Here is a 7,664-nt window from a genome sequence, read left to right as displayed (position 1 = left end):
CTCAGCCCGTTAATCTCTCAGGGGCTAACGAAACACGGAGTCGGCCGTTATTAGTGCCGAATTTAGAATTAAGCGTGGCCTGGCCACCCCTCCGGTTCTCCCTTTTGTTTCCAGCCGGGGGAAAGCCTGCCCGTGGAACAATGCCGGGACAATTCTTTCGCCGCCGCGCCGTCGACTTAATTCGCAGGACCACTTTTAATTTTCATTTTCCTTCTCTTTTTCCCCTTCGTTCTACTCGCGCCTTTTCTTTCTTTTTGCGTTCTGTCGCGTCGGGTTAATCGCTGTTCGATAGAACGATTTGGAATGTATATTCGAGGTTCGAGAGATCGGGGGCGTTCCTCCATAACGTTTTATTCTTCTATTTCTTGAACGTGTTTAGCTTCGGTGATGATGAATTTTGTGGCGAAATACCAATTGATCGTTTCGCCCGTCTTCGCCTATCTCACGAGCTTCCGCGTTTTATTACACACGTTATATCCGAAAGTTCATAACTCCGAGGGGAAACATCGCCGTCTCTTTCACTGGCCTTCGTCCCAAATGCAAATAGAATACAGTCCCATAGGTTGACCGAAGCCTGCTCGCAAACACTGTATAAAAAGGGATGCTGGTTTAACCGAACGAATAATTTAATTGTTCCCGAATTTACCAATTATATCCATCTTTCGTCAGAGATCGAGGTACCCGACAAAGTTGTCCGAGTCTTTGAAAATTCTGTCTTTTCGAATGGTTTAACAGCTTACAGCGTACAATTGGAAAACCAGTAAAGAAACATATAAAACGATGTGAAATAGCTCGAAAAATCATCGATTCCAATCCAACGACGATGAAATAATACAGAAAAAGAAAAAAATGAATAATACTCGAAAAATGACAAAATCTACCTTCGCTTTATCAAAATTATTCTAAAATTCAAACCTATCTTCCTAAAGCATGCCTGTACCGTCAACCGTCTAACCTAACCCTAAGCCGTATTGCTCGATAGCGCGTCACAGAAACTTTCTGTTCTTCGAAAAGACTGCTCGTCGTCCAAAGGAAAAAAAGGCGAAGAAAAGCGAAGCGCGGAGGAAGAAGCGGAACGAGGAGAATACGAAGGAAAAGAAAACAACGACGAGCAACCCAGTTCCTCGAAGGCCTCTCTCTAATCGCATCCGGAGCGTTTCGTCGCTGAAGAACGAGCGCGCGCGTCTCGTTTTCTCGGTTGGAGAGAAGAGACAGAAGAGACAGAAGAGACAGAGGTCGTATCCGAAGACCCTTTCTCACGCGACGTCGCCATCCCGCCGGATCAAACCAGAATTACTCTGCGCGCAACCCCTTACGATCTTCGAAGATTCAACCCCTACGACACCAGGGTCGCTCGCTTAGCTGCAAACGGGACGGAACTGCTTGACCGTTGTCCAGTTTCTCAGCATCCCTCTCCCTCTTCCTGCTTTTCATCGTTCGCTAGCCCGTGCGCGTCCCGTGAGAATCAGCCTGGAATCGAAAACTGGTCCAGCGTTACGCGGATCCTAGAATCCGATGCACGATTGGCGGAGAGAGGTGGAGAGAATCGCGCGGGCTGCACCCCAGGGACCAGTCCGGGGAAAAATGATGTTCGTCTTCAGTTTCGGCGCGACGGTACGACTCGCGTGACCTCCAAACGAACGGAAATCAGAGTGTGACGATAACGGCCCAGTGGCAGGCGAGAAATCCGAGTTCACGTTCTGTGAAACGTGAATTTGTACGAGACGAGTAGAGGAGGAGAGAGAGGAAGCGATAACCGCGAGGTCGAAGATCGCGGCGCCGAAAGCGGTTGCGATTCCACGCGTCGCGTCGTGGCGATTACGCTAATTGCCGCTCTAATTGACCGACATTCGCCGGCGTCGCGTCGTTATCGAGCTCGAGCGACGCCGCCGTTTTTCCGGCCATCCAACGCCCGCCTGATCCAGCTCCGAGCCAACCCGGAAACTGGGCTATTGTTGGAACGAGGCGGAGGTTCGCACCTCGCGAAGAAGATCGTTCTTTTTTTTTTTCAGGATATCGGAGACACGGCGACGAGCGTGTTAAATTTTCGATCGTGCAGTGATTTTCGTTTGAGTTAGCTGTCGAGATGGTTTTTTGACAAAAGGGAATTTTCGTGATCGTTTTTCCGTTCTTTGGATGATTTGGCTCGAAGCGTCGAATAGATAAAAAGTACAAAGACGCGAAGAGAGAGTTTGTTAAGTTTTGCTCGTCGTTGCATTTATCCTCGTGCATGTTAGAATGGGAAAGTATTTTTTCTTTTTCTTTAACATTGTTTCTACGTTTTCTACGGTTACATTTGCACGATACATTTTCTACTGTTCGCGTTCGATCGATTTACCTTTATAATCGCATGCATTTTTCAGTCTGTAACACATTTCGTGGTGTTATCTGTTTCTACTTTGTACGTTAATATTACCGCGTTAAGTTTAGACCTTTCCAAAAATTCACACGCCGCAGCAAACCGTAAGAAGCAAAATTTCGAATCCGTCGCCCTAACTTTCGACGTGTATTCCATCATTCCGGATACCACTCCTACCCGGTCGGACTACGAAGAATCGATATCCCGAACGGTTGTCGTTCGATCGCCATCGAAAACTCAATCTACGCGATTCTCGGAAAACGGGACGTTTGATCGTTCGTATAGCAGCAACTCGCGTTAACCGACGAAATCGTCGGTGTGTTCGCTACTCCCTAAATGATTCGCTTCATTTACACCTATAAACGGCGAGTTTTATGGCCGGTTCATTCGTTTCTGTCGCTTAACTAATTGCCGGGCCGTGTTTGCCCGCCGCGCGGATCATCCCCTGTCTTTTTCCTGCCCCTGTAATTAGCCCTTCTTCGTTATTAGCATTAATTTATTAAGCGACCGTTCTGGTCGGAGCGCGCGGGCGCTATCGCTTCCACCAACGATCCACCTCGACGCGTACATCGCCTTTAAAAGCTCGCCGCCTACTCCGTTTCCTTTAAGCCAATTCGTTCGACTGAAATACACTTCCCGAGTAATCCATCTTAACGTAATTAACCGGTTATACGTTGAGCAGTTAGCGGTCGACGCTAAGCTTCGCGTCACCGGTTCACCGGCTCACTGATTTTTCCTCCCGACCCTCGTTCTCACCTGTTCCGGCTCGTTGTGGTTCTATGAACGATAGCTGAAGAGATTCTACCTGAGGAACTGCGTGGAAATTTTGTTTCGCCGGTTTGCCGAGGTGATAAGTCCAGAGTCTCGAGGTTCGCTTGTAATTTTTCGCGTTGCCATTGTATTCCTCTGTAGAGAGGGTTTGCAAAAGGGTCGTAGGTGCACGCGGAGCAGATTTTTGGCGAGTTTGAAAGGATATCGAACGGGAATTTTGAGGGTGTAGTTGTTTGAGCAACGGCGGGACTATATCAGATTGCGATAGAAACATTTTTTAGCGACCCAACGTTTTATTTCGTTGATTGTACAAAAATTGACGGTGACGGGTTTTTGGTTAAATTTTTGACTGTTCGGTGAATTGTATATAAATGTACGATAATGTGTTCAAATTTCATTTGTATCGGGAAACTCGACCAGTCGGAGACTCTTTTCTTTGTAACTATAATTTTTATCGAGTGTACGAAGTAGAAAAGACTGTTTGGCATTTTTCATGGGATATTTTTAATTACGGTATAATATAATCTCTTGAATGCGAAAGAGAATCTCTGCGAGCTTCGGCGTTTGTCGGAACTTGTCAAACCTGTAGGCATTAGCGACAGCTAATTAACAAAAATTTGGATCGTTTGGTAACCAGAACAAAGCAAAGTGCAACGGAGGTTGATTTCCGCGAGTCTGCGAAGTTCACGGTCCTTCGTTAAATTCGTAAGTAAAATTCTGTAATATATTCCCTCAGAAATTGAAGAAGCCAAGGATTATTTTTGCTTCCGACATTCATTGAAATTCGTTAAGTCATTAATTTGTTTTTTCTTCAAAATTCAAATATCTTCCATTTCCATTTTCACCTATTTTTATAATCGCTTGTTCCTCCATCTATTAAACATTAACGCGATCGCATTTATAATTCATTGTTCGCGAAGCTTGTTATCGGCCTAAGTTCTATTTTTCTTCTGGCAAATATTCCTATTTGATATTTGTTATCCGAATGTAATGTTCCAACGAAACCTTACTTGTCTCTAAGCGTAGAACGTATTGTCTAGCTTCGCGCATTCGTAATCCACCGAGACGCTTCTATTCTTCCTGCTCCAAGAAGCAAAGGAATAACGCGAAATTAAATTCCAAATCCTAAATTAAAATTAAACGAAAATACGATATTTCCAAAATTGAAGCGAAGAAACCGTAAAACCGCGTAGCGCACGCTGTTAATCCTTGCAGGAGTAGAAACACATCGCCGTATCGAACCGAGCCAAATATTACCGGCAGCGAGGTTCCATGCTGTTCGCCTTGAATTGAAGTTCGTTCGAGGGTTCCCCACGAAGCTTCGCCGGAGATACGAATTTTCTATGTATTTTCCGTGCGCGATCCAAGATCAACACGCGGGATAACTGGCTTCCGTTAGCCGGCGAATCCCCGAGCAAGAAGAATCCCGGTTTCCTGTACAACCCCATCCATCGTGGGCCAGGATGTTCCTGCAGTAGGAAGTCGCCAGTTAGCCGGGAACGCGCGGCTTCCAAGATATCGCGCGCGTGCGAAATTTCTCGTCGTTAACGCGGTCTCCATTCTTCTTCCGCGCTCATCCTCGCCTCCAGAGTCGAGATTCGTCGCGGTCCTCCGCGAGACTTTCAACTTTGTCCAACTTTGGCTTCCCGGAACGGAGAAATCTTCGCGTGGCGTTTAGAAAAAAAAAAAAAAAAAGAAAGAGAGAATCTTTAAAACGAGACACGTGGCTCGTGTGCGTCGTTCGCGAAGAAAATTGATTAACTTCTGGGAGGAATTTTGAAGGTGTTAATCTTGGTAGATCGACGAAACTCCTGGCGAGAAGATGAGAAAAGTGTATCGTTGAGAGGAGGCAGCAGTGCGGTGGAAATTAAGGTACGCGAAGACGCGAGGATTTGAAAATTAACATTGGCAGAGATATCGATTGACGGAGAATGAAAAAGTACATGCGATATGTTTAATCCTCGACGAAAGAAAGAAATTATCGATCGTTTTTTTTTTTTTTTTTTTTACATGTAGAGAACCAATAGGAGGACCTTCGAATTAAAAACTGCAGAGTAGAATCTCCGAGGGCCAAATGTTTCGTACATTCCGTAAATAAAAATTATACAGATAACGATCGTCCGTGTAAAATACTACTGGCACGATTAAAATGAAAAAATTATCGACGCTCGCCGATTAAAACTTTGTTTCTAGGAAGGAGTGTCTACCGGAGAAGCGTTGGAGAATTTTTTACGAACAACTCGAGGAAAACAAAGTCGCTGAAACGCAATGTCCATTGCGGAAGCCCAAGGTCCTGTCCAAGGATAATCGTTTCTCTCTGTATCGTTCCGCAAAAGTTTCCAATAACGGAAACGACTCGAGAAGACATCCTCCGCGGCTCGATATCCGCGCGCAATCGTGCGGATAAACGCGCGACGTTACCCAGGGCCGAGTGTTTCAACTTTTACAGATCTCACCCTGTAACGGGCGAAAGGGTGTGTGTTAAGGGGGTTGGCCGCGTGTATGGATTTTTGCGTGCTCGTGTGCACCACGGTACGTCGCCTCTGATAAAATTTTATCGCCTTCGACGCCTCGGCCATTACGCTGTTCCTTTTAATGCAACTCCACGCGCACTATTCTGTCTTTTTCCTCGTCATTATCACCGTTTTCATTATAATTTTAAGATATAGATTCGATCGATTTGATTTACGAATTTTGGCAAAGATTATTTTAATTTTGTTTGCCATCCGATTGACAGATCTGTTAATTTGGTATCTGTAATTATTTTCACAGTTATTTCTTCGTCAGATTTATACTTTTAGATTAACTTTTGAAGTGACGTTTTAAATGAAGTTGATATTAAATGCGGTATAAACATTTGATCGAGTATTTTGATCGAACTATTTATTTGTAAGATTTTCAATTTTTATAATATCAGACGAGAATCTCTCTGTTTTACGATCAATTTTTCAAGACCGTCACGAAATAACGTTTCGCTCGAAACATTCCATTATCGTACGAAAAATTAACCGGAGCCGATTACGTGTGTTCGATCGTTGCGAAAAATCCAGTTCCAGATTCCACCTTCCCTGCCACTTCGTGCATTATCAAGCCCTGCTTCGAATTAGAATCCAATTTCCTGTCTCCCGCGTTTTCACTCTACACCACTTCCAAAATCCGCCTGAAAAACCATCATCCCTTTCTCAAAACTCGTTACGTTCCTAACCCCAAGAACGTCAAAGCAAATTGCCTGTGACCCGTGCGAAAATATGCTCTGAAAAACCACTCGTCTTCTCGAAATTTCAGGATAGTGAAAAGAATATTCTAATTTTCTATAATTCCTTCAAAAATGTATATATCCCGTTGCTTATGAGTGCTTTTCAATTTCTTCGAATCTGAATTATTTGTAATTGTAAAAATACTAAGCCCAACGGACAGAGACTAGTTCCTAACTTCACAATTACCGGCGGAAATACCTGCATTCGTATAAGGTAGTATCCAGTATTAGTAAATGCAACGAATTCGCATCATTCTCAGTTTCGAGTTCTCGTCAAAATTCCGTCAATTCGACCACCTTCGATTTCGAAAGATAAGTTCCACGTTAAATCCAAAAATTTCTCCCGAACACCGATCGGAACCACCCTCCACCGCCGCCCATTCGACATCATTGGCTCCAACCCAAAAAAAAACTCCCCCCCCCTATGACCCTTGATCTGTTCCATTTTCTCATTCAGACTTGGGAAACTTTACGAATACCCAAGTGTCGGAATACTTCGGCGCAAATCGAGGGCAAGGTGTTTCAGAATCCCAGGTATCTCGAACGGGACGAAAGCAAGCGGACAGGCAGGCAAGCAGTCAGAGACAGACAGGCAGGCAGCTAGTGAACGAGAAGGAAGATAGTGGCGTACGGAGAAAGAACGGAGGAGAACTCGGTGGGGCCAGCCAAGAAGGAGCTTCTGATCCGACGGGGCAATTGGACACGAGCCAGGGAGACGGAACGGGACGGGCGTAAGTGTACACGCGGCCGTGATTGCGCGAGGAGAATGTAATTAGTGACGGGACGTTGCCGGCGATCCCTTCCCGCGACTGGGCTGCACGATATCCGGGACAAACTCGGCGGGAATCTATGGACCCCGGGACGGAGCTGTTTGCGGAACGTTTCCGTGCGATTATGCGCGCCTAGGCCGCAAGTAAGCTGTTCCATGCTGCGAAGGTGAGAGACAGGAGAGCGAAGAGAAACGTCAACAGCAGCTCGTTGATCTCGTGTCCTCGCTTCTGTTATTTTACGGTTGTGCCGTTTTTCGCGTTTATCGCTTGTTCCGTGTTGTTCGCGGATTGAGTCGAAGCAGAAGTTAAGGTACTTCGAACGAGATATCGACGATTAATATCGCAATGTTCTTCAAGAGTGTAGTGGCGGCTCCTCTGTCGTACTTTTATTCGTCGAATGTGCGGTTTCTTTCAAAGTTGCTAATTTTATCTAATATCGACGTTTTAACGACGAGACACACCGAAAAATTGTAAAGAGCGCGAAAGTTAGTTCGTAGCTTAGCAGGAT

At 45.3% G+C, this 7,664-nt stretch overlaps 1 protein-coding gene across 1 annotated transcript in view; it reads left to right on the top strand.

The window, feature by feature from the left end:
- Nucleotides 1-3,086: 3,086 nt before the first annotated feature.
- LOC126874083 (uncharacterized) overlaps nt 3,087-7,664 on the top strand; it is a 75,934-nt gene continuing 71,356 nt past the window's right edge. The window contains exons 1-2 of the mRNA XM_050635696.1: nt 3,087-3,835; nt 5,324-7,117. The gene's annotated coding sequence lies outside the window, so the exon portion shown is untranslated. The remainder of the gene's footprint in view (nt 3,836-5,323; nt 7,118-7,664) is intronic.

The sequence above is a fragment of the Bombus huntii genome, chromosome 15 (assembly GCF_024542735.1).
Source record: "Bombus huntii isolate Logan2020A chromosome 15, iyBomHunt1.1, whole genome shotgun sequence".
In the NCBI taxonomy this organism is placed as follows: domain Eukaryota; kingdom Metazoa; phylum Arthropoda; class Insecta; order Hymenoptera; family Apidae; genus Bombus; species Bombus huntii.
This window is presented reverse-complemented; position numbering and strand designations above follow the sequence as displayed.